Here is a 14,694-nt window from a genome sequence, read left to right as displayed (position 1 = left end):
AATCCTTATCTAAATGAAACTTGATTTAACCTAAGTCACTACTAAACCCTTAAGACTTTGGTGAGTGTTTTAGTCATTTCAAATGAAATTAACTTATAATTGATGGTGATGATTCATGTTTTTTTATATTTTTTTTGTTCATCAAATAGAGGTATTAATTAGTGAGTTATTAACACCCAAAATCATACCCCTAAATATAGGATCATTTAATCGGCTAAACTTCCAAATTTATGTAGTTTAAGGAAATTACAAATTTATCCTTTTTTAATTAGGACAAGTGAGGTTGGTTTCTACCAGTCAACCCCTTATGTTTCAAACATACAAATATGTTTCAAACATATGAACTTTAATCAATTTGGTCATGTTGGGCTAGGCTTGGGTCTAGCTTGGGTTAGCCTTGGTCTAAGTTAAGGCAAAATTTCCAAAATTTCCAAAATTACCCTTAGGCTCGATCACTTCATAATTCATCAAATTTAATCCAAATGACTTTGGAATTTTTATCATGCCTCACTCATGGGTCAATTAAGCAATCAGCGGAGAAAGTGTGATTTTTTCAAAATTTAATTTATCTATATAATTATTTTTAATGCAAAAATAGGATTTTTTAAAGAAAATTCCTAACTTGACTAAGGTAAATTGTAATCCATTGAAATTTTTACTGGAGGTAGGCTTAGACCAAAGAAGCCTTTGGACCAAACTTTATGATTTTTTGAATTTTATTTGAATTTTAAGAGCTATTTTAAGTTTTGGGGTGTTTATTGATTATAAAATTTTTAAATGTGAAAAATTAAGTTTTATGTTTTTATTAAATCTATCTGATGTCAACGGATGCAGAGAAACAAATTTCACATTTTTTTATATTTTTCTTTGAATTAGTGGAATTATTTTAGTGAAAATCCATTTTTAGCCTTTAAAAATTATTTTTGAGTTCCAAAATTCAATATCTTTATTTAAAAAATCAGGAAAAATATCCTAATTATTCCTAAGTACTTAGGAAGTAATTTAGAACATTTATATGAATTTTATTATTTTTGTGATTTTTATGGATTTTTAATTATTTAAATATTTAAAATAGGCTAAAAATGAAGTTTTTATTTTTACTTCAAATTTATTTTTATAAAATTCCTCTAATCACAGAGAACTCCAAAAAGTAAGTTTTATAATTTTTCAAGTTATATTTTAATTATTAAAAATTATTTTAATGCCAAAAATGTTGAAAAATCAATTTAAGATATTAAATGAACTCCAAATATTTTGAAATTTTTTATGGTGACTCTCTAGAGTTTAAATTTTAGTGGAACAAAAAATTAAGCTATTTAGATGTTTATGTTACCCAAAATTAATTTTCTTTGTGTTTTTCTTTGTGTTTTAGGGTTTGTGTTTTAGGGTTGGTGAAGTTTAAGTGCATTCTTAATGACTTAACTCATGAAATTATTTCTAAGGGGTCCTCTAGTCATAGTGAACTTTTCAAAAATTTATTGGAATTTTCTAAGTAACATGCTAATTATCATGATTAATTTATGAAGATAATATCATAAACTTGAAAAAATATGGATCTCTATCTATAGACCTCTTCTGACTTTAGAAAAATCAGAGGATGTTCCCTAAGATAGAGGCAATAACATGCTAAAATTTCAAGACATGGTGATATGCATATATGCATGGAGAATCAAAACATTCAAATCAGTGTTTAATTAATTAAAAATAAAATATACATCACATAGACTTAAAATTATTTTCACCTTATTCTCCTTTATTCACTGAGCAAGAGGGTATTTTTATTTTATTTTTATGATTTTTCTACATCAAGATATGAATTTTTAAAGTTAAGGATCTTTTTTTGATTTTTTAAATTCCCTATTTATCTATTTAAACGTGCGCCGTTGGCTGGATACTAGGCATCTCCGTAGGCGCACGTGGCGTGCTCTGGTTGGACGTCGTTATCCACGTAGCCGCTGACTCGGCCCGCATTTCATGTAAGGAAACATTGTCCGACTCGATCTCCTCTGCCCATCCGATACACACTGCTCGGACGGCTCCCCGTCATCGTCCCCGATAGAGTGATCCCGTGACCTTCCACACTAAAACCCTAAGATCTCGGCCTAGACTCAACCAAATCACTTCGAGTTTGATACTATGAACTCGTCTAAGTGAGAAGAACATATCCATACGGTAATCATACAATTAAATCAAGCCTAATCAAATGGAGAATCAAAATAGGCTCGGGAGGAAGCAGAGATCAATACCTTGGCTCTGAGAAGTGAAGCTTCGATCAGAGGAGCTCGACACATTTGTTGGGGTCCAAGGAGGCTAGGGATTAAGTCTCTGGCTGTGGTGCAATGCCTAGGTAAGAATTCGACCAAGCCCAATTTCAGGTGTTGGTCTAGAGCTATGCTAGGGGCTCTGTGGAAGGGGAATTTGATGGGGCTTTTCCTTCTCGCACTGTGCTGAAGGTGTGAGTGAGTTTAATTTGATTTTTGTGGAGTGTAGGAGTGTAATGAGCACTGTCCTTGTTTTATGCAAAGATTCAAGCTCAAAATTGGGCTCCAGAAAAGGGATTCAAGGCAATGTGGTGGTTGGATTGCACTGAGGAGGTCTCAGAGAAGCTCTGTGAGAAGTTTGGGGGGCTCTCTCTAAGAAATTTTCAGTTCTACCTCCATGTCCATGGAGGGGAGCTTTTTTATAAAAAATGGCTTAAGGCTTGCTGCCATGGCCAATTGTGGGGTGAAATGTGCTGCCTAGGTGGAGTGTAAAGAGGCTCCAACATTTAATTTGGATGAGGTGGCCTCAAAGTTTGAATTGGGTTTAATCCTGGTTTGGCCATTTTCTGGCCCCTGCCCACTAGGCCAGCCGGTCATGGCAGGGGGAGGTGGCTAGGAGCTATGAGAACCCAGGGGAATATGTCACGGCAATTTAATGTGTTTAGGCTTTGTTTTGGCAAAAATATCCTAAGCTTAAGCAAATATGGAATGAAATCCCTTAATTTAGGGGACCTTTGGTCCATGGCTTAGTTTAGGTGGTTTTAAGAGGTTTATGCTAGCCACTAGGGTCCAACTAATGGTTGTGGAGTCATTAATTTGGTGACTTTGGGGTAGTTAGGACATCTTTAGTGCATGGGTTCAATGTGGTTCAAGTGATCGAAGCTTGGGTTTGGGCTAGGCTAGCCATGTCAATTGGCCCAATTGATTGATCAACATTGTGTAGATGATTGTTCTGAAGATTTTTGGTGAATAATTGAAATGATTTTGAGTTCAATTGGATGGTCAATTTGACGGATTTTTGAAATTTGGTCAATTTGGGCATGTTGGGCTAGACATGGGTCTAGGTTGGGCTATCCTTAGGATAAGTCCAAATTAAATAGTCCAAATGATCAAGGAATATGTTGTGAAGATTTTTCATGAAGGAATAGAGTGGAAATTTTGGGGCTAAGGACATCAATTTGGTGAGATTTTGAGACATGGCCAATTTGGGGCAAATTTGGGGCTTTTTGGACTTAGGTTGAAATCAAATGAAATTGAGGCATCATCAAGGCTAATTTAAGGTCAAGTTTGATGTTTGGGAATATTATGAAGGTTTTTCAATACAAATTGTGGCAAGTTGAGTAGGCCATGGGTTTAATTTGGTGGAACCATGTCATGAGGACAAAATTGAGGTTTTGATATAAATCAAAATTAGGTTCAAATCATGGACCGGTTCAAATCAATCAAAATTAGGTTCAAATCATGGACCAATTGGGCTTGGATTTGATTTATATTGGGCATATGAAAAGTTAATTTGAGTTTAGAATTGAAATTGGGGTAAATTGGGACCAATTTTACAAACATTTGAGGTGATTTTGGAAAATATGGGCCTTTAAAGGGCAATTTGGTGGTTTTGATCAATGATGGTCAAATTGGCCAAATTGGGTCATGTGGTAGTTGAGGAAAATGAAATTGAGAATATTTAGAAGGTTTTGGGAATTTTTAGAATTTTTTTTGGAATTTTTGGAATTTTGGGCTAAGGAGCGGTATTTTGGTAATTTGGAAAATTTTGGTGATTTTGGGCAGTTTAGGTGTTTTCAAGTTATTTGAAATGATTTTTTAACCTTGAAATGATTTTTTAACCATGATTTTTTAACCAATTTGGATATTTTGGGTAAATTTGGAAATTTTGGCCAAATTTGGGGTCCCAAGGGTATCTCGGTAATTTGGGGGAGTTTAGGGGCAAAAAGCCAAGCTGGGTATTTTTGGTAGAATTGGGAGTTAACTAGTATAACTGAGTCATGGACCAATGGAAACCCCATTTTGGGTCCCCTATGTTGTGTTCTTTGCTAAACCTAGCCTAGGGCTAGTGGGTCTAGGAGACCATCTACATGAGTCTCCTAAACGATCAAGGGATGAAAGTCTAGAAGCTTTAGGGTTGTGAGTGATTATGAGTGCAAGTATGTACCTTAAGCTCTAGACCAACACCCAGAGTCAACCCTAAGGTCCAACAGTCCTAAGGGGACTCTCCTTGAACTCCCTCATAATGATCCCACCTGCTAAGTGCTAGAGGTTAGGACCAATATATGGAACTTCAAGTTGAGTAAAGAGGAGTGTAGAATTTCTAATGATGAGGTTTTCTTGTCTAGTTTTTTAAGAATAGTCAATAGGAAATTTCTATGGCTAGACCTTAGGCTACTAAAGAGGAAAAACTAAACCTCAACCAAAAGTGAGGTTAACTATATTATAACAAATAGGAGCATTCCTATTCTTTACCCCCTCCCAGTGCTAGCAAAGAACATTTGCCAATTTAGAGTTTTTCACCAGCTTGTGTAGTAGTGCTGAGTAAATTCTGGCTTCTCACCTCTAGATTACCCATTATGCCCTCCCTATAACACCTATTAGGCACCTTACGATCTAAAATCTAAACTGAATTTGAAAAGGAATCTAGTCTGTTACCCTAGAAACATCAATTCTAGCCCTCCCGGGTATTTATATTTCTCAACTAATTTTAACCTCACAAGTGACCAATTTGTAAAGTCAATAAAGAATCGGTGAAAATGTCATCACAAATTTTAAAAGTAAAAAATAAATCCTTAAATCATTCTCATCCCACAAGATTAATTCCCAATAGCAAGGAGAAAGAAATGGAACTACTCAGAATTCATGGAGAATAAGAAAAAAAACACCAAATTTATATTAAAATCCAAGTCTTAGAAACAAAAACTTAAACACAATACAAAGTACCTTATGTCTTCTCCCCAACAAAAGCTCAGGAGCATCCTTAATGAAATCTCCAAACTCTAACTCTTATAACATAAAACACACTAAAACATAAACTTAAACACAAAAGTGGGACTTCAAATGCTACCAAAAAGTCCTCTATTTTTTCCAATTTTTATCCATATTAATAGATCTCTAAAAATAACCAAGGTTTGTGATACACCTAAAGTATATAATGTTTTAATACACATTTTTATACCTATTTTTGAGATATTATACTTTAATGTAAGGTATTTGTGTATTTTTTTCTTGCAGGTACAATCAAATGGATGAAAAATGATAAAAGGAGTGAAAAGGGTCAAATTTGGAGCGAAACTGAAGAAATGTGCAAATATAAATTGAGACGCCTAAGCGCCTAAGTCTTAAGCCTAAGCACCAGGGCTCTGCGCCTAAAGGCCAGGTACCCCGCGCTTAAGCGCCAGAAATAGTTACTTAATGATTTATTTAATTGGAGCTTAATTTTGAAGAGGCGTTCGAAGATACCCTTGATAAAAACATGGGAAATAACCCATGGACATGAAAATTCATTCAATTGACTTTTGAGGAGGAAACTTCTAGAAGATTCATTGAACGGAGACACCTTTTTGAAGAGACACCAAGGCACCCCTGGGATTTTTATAAGAAAAGACTTAGATTTTCCAAGAAGGAGGCCAGCAACCCATCAAACTGTACAACCACCATCGCTGCCACCGACTACCTTTATTTTATTTTATTTTATTTTGAGTGTTAGTTTGTATTGTGAGAGAAGGAAGAGAATTAAAAGGAACTTCAAGACATTTGGTGGAGAGAATTTGAGATAAGTGTTTATCTATGTGTCTACACTTAATTTTAATTTAGATTTCTTGTTTGTGTGCATTTCTAGAAGATTCATTGAATGGAGACACATTTTTGAAGAGACACCAAGGCGCCCCTAGGATTATTATAAGAAAAGACTTAGATTTTCAAAGAGAGGAGGCCAGCCAACCATCAAATTTACATCCATCATCCCATCTAATTTGCCGCCCATCACGGCCACCACCACCGGACAATTTTATTTTTTTTTTAGTGTTAGTTTGTATTGTAAGTGAAGGAAGAGAATTCAAAAGAACTTCAAGTCATTTGGTGGAGAGTATTTGAGATATGTGTTTATCTTTGTGACTACACTTGGTTTTAATTTAGATTTCTTGTTTGTGTGCATGATTTCTATTTTTAAACTCATGTGTGATTGTGTTTTCTCCATAGATTTTGGGTAGTTTTCTTTATCTTTTTCCTTAAAATGATAAGTGAATAAATATCTAAAGGAAGTTGTGTGAAGTATTAGACTTCATTGTTGGAAGAAGTTGTGATGATTTGAAATTTTGCATTTCATTTACTTCTTGATTTGACCAATTAAGATGTTAATACGTGTTGTGAGAACATGTAAGATCCGAGATGATATTATCTCAGTCAAAAAATGGTTTGAAGCACATATTGATTTCAAGCATGAGAATGTAGTTCATGGGGTTGAGCGCAAATAAATAGGGAAATAGACTTTTCAAGGGTGTAGAATTAGAAGACTTTAGAGTAATAGGCTAAAGCCCCCAATTTAATTTATAGTTTTAAGTTTTGGTACAAGATGTTAGCCCCCAGGTCGAGGGAGAAGAGGCAACTCTAGAGTGAGAGCTTGTATCTTCCTTACCTAGCCGGTCATCAAGACTATAGATTAGCCAATGTTTTTATGGCATCTCTAGTAAGGGTAGAGAATATTATTGCTCCTATTTGACACAACACTTTTAACATACTTCCATAACAGAATTTCTATATTTATCACTGATTCATAATAAGGAAAAAGATATTATAATTATATTGCCTTTATCTTGCAAGTATTTTAGTTAAGTTAATTAGTTACTTACTTTATTTTCAGTTATCAAAAATTACAAAAAGAATCAAAATTTAATTCATATTTTAGCATCTTAAGTTTAAGTAAGAATATATTGTTAAGTAAAATTTGTTATCTAAATTTGGACTTCCCTGCAGGTTCGATATTTAGGACTTAATGAGAAAATTCTATATTAGTTGATAACGATGCGTATACTTGCGTAGTATCCCATACTGAAATATTATAACTGAATTCTTATTTGATTCATAGTGAAAGATTTACCTAGCTTTTGCTTTGGATCAAGTTTCTGGCTTTATTGTGAATCGAGAATAACTAATAAGGAAATTAATCATATAATCGCTTACATCGCATTTTACATTTATATGTATAGAAAATCATGATCAGGTTGCTTCAAACACCCATTCAAAATTTGGCCAAATTCAATAGATATTCTAGAAGGGAAGTTAATGAGGCTATAGTGCCATTTTAGGTGCTATTGCGCCCTTTGCCCGCGTCTGTGAAGCTATAGCGCTAGGGGGCGACGTTATGGCGCCATACAATATGCACCATGTTTGTTTTTTTTCCTTCATTTTATTCAAATGTCCATTCTATGTACCTGAAACTAAAAATAGACAAAAATACATTCCTTTAAAGTGCAATATCACTAAAAATATGCATAAAATAATAAAAAAATATCCACCAAAAATAGGTAATTTTAAGGTGGATCTTGGCCAACGTCAACCTTGGCAGCACCGAAAGCGTGCACAGTGGCTCTTGATTTGCAGTGCTTTACACCTCAGCTTGCCACGAGGCCCATGGTTCACGAACAGATCCTTTGTTTGACTCCTCATGCGCCGTTGGATCAATACACGTGCAAATGGATGACAACCGTTCATCGTCCCAATCAGACCCAACCCCAGCACCTGAGAGTACTTGATAGAGCCTGTCTGTAATAGTATCTTAGAGTACAAGGTGTCTACAAACAGTGTTAGAGGGAAATACAATGAACGAAGTACTCTACAAGCTACTACAGAACACCCGAATAGGAAATTGACATAATTCAGTAGTTGTTTGAAAATTTCTTTGACGAGGACTTTTTCATATTTGTATTATGGACATTTTGAAGATAAAAAATGCAATGGACCTTTTGTTGCTACATTTGAAATTCTGTTAAAAGAGGCTTCTGAAGACTTTATGTGCAGGCCTACAAAGCTAACTTAGACAGCACACAATCGAAGTTATCTCCTATACAAACTAAAAAGGGAAGTATCCCATAAAAACACACATAAAATAAAAACAACCATGACAAAAGCACAAATTAAATAAGCCATGGGCAAGATTCAATTTACTAATGGTGGCTTATACCCAACAATTGTTTAAAACACGACATAATTCAAAACAACCCTTAACTAAACCAGACTCATGCAGCATCTGCACACCCCCTCTCTTTAGCTAGTTAGATGGCCCTCCTTAAATGAAATCACAGCTTTTCTCTAGCTTATCTTTTCTCACTCTAGTTAGGATGTAAGTCCATCAATATTTCTTCATAATAAAATAAGGACATGATGTTACCTTTTGAAAATCAATATAAGACCTCCTTTAATAGAATGACTTCCATTCTCTCAGGTCGGTTGGATGTAAGGATCTCCTTGAATGGAATTATGACTTTTCTCTAGCTTACTTGTTCTCCTCTTACTCAAAATGTAAGTCTGTCAACATTCTTTCCTAATGAAACATGTACATGAAATTATCTTTCAAGAATCGGTATAAGACCCCCTTTAATAGAATGGGGCATCCGTTCGCTCCGGCTAGTTGGATGTAAGGTCCTCCTTGAACGAAATCACGACTTTCCTCTTGCTTAACTTTTTTCATCTTAGTTAGGACGTAAGTCCATTGATACTCATTCCCAATGAAATACAGACATGTAATTACTTTCTAAGAATTGGTATAAGAACCCCTTTAATGGAATACGACATCCATTCTCTCCAACTAGTTGGATGTAAGGCCCTCCTTGAATGGAATCATGGTTTTCCTCTAGCTTACATATTCTTCTATTAGATAAGATGTAAGTACATCGGTGTTCCTTTGAAATAAAATAGGGACATGAAATTACCTTATGATAATCGATATATGACCTCCTTTAATGGAATATGACATTTTTTTTCTCCAGCTAGTTGGATGTAAAACACTCCTTGAACATAATCATAGTTTTTATCTAGCTTATTTGCTCTGCTCTGAGATAGAATGCAAGTCCATCGACATTCATTTCTAATAAAACATGGATACATCACCACCTTCTGAGGATTGGTCTAAGACCTTTTTTAGTGGATCATGATGTCCTTCCTCCCCATTTAGTTCCTAAAGTAGATGTAAGGACCCCTTAATTGAATAACAACTTCCTCTTCAAACTAGTTAATCATCTTTAGACAACTCTTATCTAAAGAACCCTCTAGTAGAAGCTTTGGAAAGCTTTGGTCTACTCAATAAAACAAAAACAAACAAACATCTTATGATCAAATTTAACCCAAACTTAATCTTTCATGGACATCTTTTGTCCTAAGAATACCCAGCGGTAAATTCAACTCAAACCTAATCTTCCCTAAAAATATTTTTTTCTAGGGTTGCTTGATGAAGAGCTCAACTTCTAGGATACTAGAATGCTCTGGGGACCTGATTGGACTGTTTGACCAACGTCAATATGTGTGGTGTACCTGTTGAGTACACCACAAATATTGGAGATCCATTTGTTAACCTCACTTTTGTGAAGACCTCTTTTCTCTCTATAAAAGTCTAGGATTTAGCTTTAGGGTTTTCTAGTGTCATTCTTAGATTAATAGAGATGGAACTAACCCATATAAAACTTCTAACCAATTCTAAGTCACTTATGGATTCATGAGGTTAGACCCAAATACTCAACTATTGGTTGAGATGGTTAGTGTTTAGACCAGTAGGAGCCTAAGTTGAATTTATATAAGTGGAGGATGCCTCAGGCAACCCAAAGTTAGCCAAGAATCCTAGGAATCTCTGTAACGACCTACTGACAACCCCAAGACTCTCTTTGAACTAGAAGAAGCCTATTGTGCATGAGGCTAGTTCTAGGCCAGAGAAGGGTTCACCCTTTATATTCATGACCTTTAAACTAAAATTATAAATATCAAAATTCAAACCAAAGAGGAAGGGTAGATCAACTAAGTCAAACTATGGTCTCACTTAAGTTTTCCCAACACCAACCAACTAACATTAACATAAACTCTAAATAAATCAAATTAACCCTTAAATTTAAAATTACCAAGATTCACCAATGCCCAATTGAACCCAATTAACTTGAACCATGTACTAAAAAATTAAGGCCATCAAAATAAAACTAAAATTAATTCAAAATTGTTAAGGCCAAAGACACTTAAAATTCAAAGTTAAATTAAAAGGGCAACCTTCACAATTAACCTAATTATTTAGTTAGGCTAATTGTGAAAGACCATTAATCCTCATCCTTCTGGGCTAACCCACATTACCTAAGGCAAGGAAAAATCACAAAATCCCAAACCATCATGGAAAAGTTCATGCCCATCCTCATGGCCCTTTCCTCTATGGGTAAATCATGACCCAAAAAGAACTACCATGACTCATAAGACTAACCATAACACATGGATGACCCAAAAGATTAAAATAAATTAATTTAACCTAAAAAACACAAAAAGAAAGAGATTACACACATAACCAAAACACCACCACATGGCACCTAAGTCCAACCCACCCAAATCAATTCATGAGGGGGGTCAAACCAGCCTAATGCTGATCCTAACCATCCGACAAAAATTTATCCCAATCCACTCAAACCCTTGCAATGTCACCTTCACCTCCATTGGAGCCTCCCTGGTCAAGCACACTAAAACATGGAGAAAGCTCCTTTTCTTACGCCAAAAGCTTCTGGTCATCCTTTGTTTTCATTTGAGAATCCACCAGAGATCCCTAAGCAAGCTAGAACTCCTCACAGTACTTCCCATGATTATTTAAGGAACTAACCCGAGAGCTCTGATGGAGGACTAAGCTCCCTATAAACTCACTAAATTTTTCTTCCTCGAACACTAAACTTGCTCGCACAGACCTTAGCAAGCCATCTTCACCATCCTTAGGTCATTCCATCCACACCATTGCCCTAATTTTACCACTGAAATCTAGGGTGTTTACAACTTTGACATTTGCCTCACAAAAACCTCAATTTAACTCTACCAAAAGATTCATAGAGGCCTAGCTACACTTCCCTAATCAAAATTGAGCCTTCCTGCATCCTCCACCATATGTCAACACTAAATAGTGACCCTATCTAGTCTAGCTCATAGCTAGAACCAATTTAAATCCAAATTTGAGTAAGGAGGAGCTGCACAACCTTAAGATGATCCTTTCTGTTAAGCTCAGTTGAGGCATCACCTCTTGGAATAAGGTAATGACTTGAACTCACTATTATTTTCCTTAGTTTGGTCGGTTTTGAAACAAAACAATAATGCTTGCCCACTTTACCATATAAATAAGTTCGTCTCACCTATATGAAGTTTTAGGAATAAACCCCATGTAATTTTGTTGAGTGTAGAGTGAGATCCTAGGGTTTGATTAGAAATGGTTCTTAGTTCTTTGTCTCGTGGAACAATGAATTGATGTTGTCCATTTCCGTTTATTCAAAACGTACAACTAAGATTGAGCTGAGCCAGTGGAACATGCGGAGCAGAGCTCTAGATCACCAGACACCTCAGCGTTTGCATGTAAAACACAACCAACCACAAAACTACTCGTGGGATTTTGATTGGTACGAGAAAGAAGCGGTGCCACGTAGGATTTAATTAGGAAATTCCTATTTTCTTATTTAATTAAATATAGAAAATACATTCCAACTTCAAAAATTCATAAATTTGAAAATAAAAATCACCATACTATAATAAAAATACCTTTGAAATAAGTGAGCAAATAAGAAAATAGCTTTAAAAAATAAAATAATTAACTTATATTTAATTTCAAATTAATTTAATACCTCAGAGGGTATTTTAATTATAAGAAATTAAATATAAAACATAAAAATATGAAATTTTCAGGGATTATTCATTGGTCACTAAGGATATTCATAGTATTTATAAAGTCAGATAACCTCCTTAACACCAAAAAATCTAATTTCCAATCAAAATTACAATTATTTTGAATAATAATTATAAATAATAAATAAAAATTAGAAAAATATAATATAAAAAGAATAAACTAGGGCAACAACTCTAAGCATTAAAATGATCATTTTCACCCTTGGGAAATTTAAAATAAAACCAAAACCTTAAGGGTGAATCTGTAAAATTACAAATCTTGTATTTTAGACTAAATTGTCTCCTAAACTTAGATTAAACATGAAAACCATCTTAGAAAACCTTAGAATCACTTCCCAAAGAAAACGCTAAAGTGGGTTAATCTCATCATTATCCCTCTAACTATGAAATTATCTTAATAAATAAACTTGAGAGTTAACTTAGGTCTAACCTAACTTAGACCTAATTCAACTTTAATCTAAAACATAACTTGGCTCTAACCAAACTTAGATCTATCTCAATTAAAACCAAGATTTAATCTAGATCTAATCCAACTTGGACATTATCCAAACTTAATTATCTCAAGTCTAAACCTGCTTAGACTTGATTAAACCAAATCCTAAACTTCAACCTACCTAAAGTTTAACCGAACTTAGACTTGATTTAACCAACCCTAAAATACAACCTTCCTCAAGTCTAACTCAACTTAGACTTGATTTTACCAAATCCGAAACTACAACCTAAGTCAAGTTTAACCCAACTTGGACTTGATTGAACGAAACTCTAAACTTAATCCAATTTAGGTCTAGCCCCAACTAAGACCTAACCCAGCTTTAAAATCAACATATGTCTAACCCAAACATCCCAAACCAATTTTAAATCTAATTTAGGTCTAACCCATTTTTACCAAACTCAACCTAAGTACAAATTTAAATCCAACCTAGACAACGTTTCAGGTACAACCCAACTTGGGTCGCCGACCTCAAAGGGGTGGCGATGTCGGTTTCAGTCTAACGGGTAGTAGCTGAAAATGGGAAAATCTCATTAGTGCTTGTGGCCGCATGATGGGATGTTGGAAAGGACGTCGGAAGCCGGCAGGATGGTGCTACTAAGGATGCCTTTTTTAGGCTGAGAGCAGGCGGGGCATGGGAAAAGGGGCTCTGTCGTAGATTTTACGTGTGAGAAGGGAATCCCTGCAACTAGGATTGGAATCAGGAGGAGGAGCCATGTACGGTGAAGGAGAGAGGGCAACATGCATGGAGGCTCCTGGCGAGGCTTTGCTGACGAGAGTGTTGGAAGTAGCAAGAGCATGTGAGAATAGGCTTGCGTCACGTGAGGTTGGCAGGGCTTGCATGGAATCTAATGGTTTCAGTCCGGCGGCGTGGAGGCGGCAATGGCTAAGTGGTGCAGGTGAGGGAGTCCGTGGAGAGGGGGAGGCCGGAGAGGCGAGATGTGGCAAGGCGACGTATCGGGTGTGTGGGAGGCTCGACTAGGGCCTGCAGACGTTTTTCATGTGAAAATGAGGAAAGCTGTCGCATGAAAAGGGATTAGTCAGGAGGTCATGCATGTGCTCTAGATAGGATTTCTTTTTTTCTTCTTCCTCTTTCTTTTTTTTTTTTTTTTTTTTTTTTTTTTTTTTTTTTTTTTGTTATTATCCTTGTGAATCCTCAATTTAGAAGTTATTAATTTATGCACATAACCCAAGCAATATGGATGACCTTTCCAGAGAAATTTTAAATTTCAGACGTGCTTGTGCGATCTTTTTTGCGATCTAGCATAGTTTGGACAACTTCATCGACGGTCGATGCAATTTGAGCCTGATACATGTTGGAGCGGTTTTGGTCAACATTTTGATTCATGAGAATATGTGTATTAGAAAATATCATCCCATAACACCCAAAACATGTGTCAGACTTGAAAGACAAAAAATCAATGCCAACATCATGAAACAAAAGTGGCCAACCATTTGAGTTTACAAGGAAAAGCGCAGTCTAGAATTCTTATCAAAAGGAGGAGAGGTGTATCCTATATTGCACCCCAATGAGAGTATTTACAGGCTTATGTGAGAGGAAAAGGGGAGAAAAAAATAGAGGGAGAATTATAATTTTTTAGAAATAAATAAATTTGCCATTTAAAAGAAATTAAAAAAGAAGAAAATTTTCAAAAAATTGATATAATTCAAATTTTTTTTTGTGAAATCTCAATTCTTTCTATCATATATTTGCTTTAGCTTTTAAAAATAGTGCAAAAAGAAAAACATCTCAAAAAATTTGGAAACTGATGTGTATAGGAAATGTGTTAATTTATGATTTAATTTAATATTTTTATGCTAATTTAAAAAAAATTGGATGGTATTTGTGATGTGTTTTATAGGATTTGGGGTTGAAGATTCATCAGAGCTGAGGAACCAAGGTAAAAAGCTAAGACAATGACTAACGTCTAGGTGCTTGGCTTCGGTGCCAAAGCTAAGTACCTACTACCTAGGTGCCCAAGGACCTCAAAATTTGTCCAAAATACAAAGACGGTAGGAAGTTAGGGCTGCAAAAGAAGT

Source organism: Phalaenopsis equestris, unplaced genomic scaffold (assembly GCF_001263595.1).
Source record: "Phalaenopsis equestris unplaced genomic scaffold, ASM126359v1 Scaffold001243, whole genome shotgun sequence".
Taxonomy (NCBI): Eukaryota; Viridiplantae; Streptophyta; class Magnoliopsida; order Asparagales; family Orchidaceae; genus Phalaenopsis; species Phalaenopsis equestris.
Note: the sequence above shows the minus strand (reverse complement) of the source record.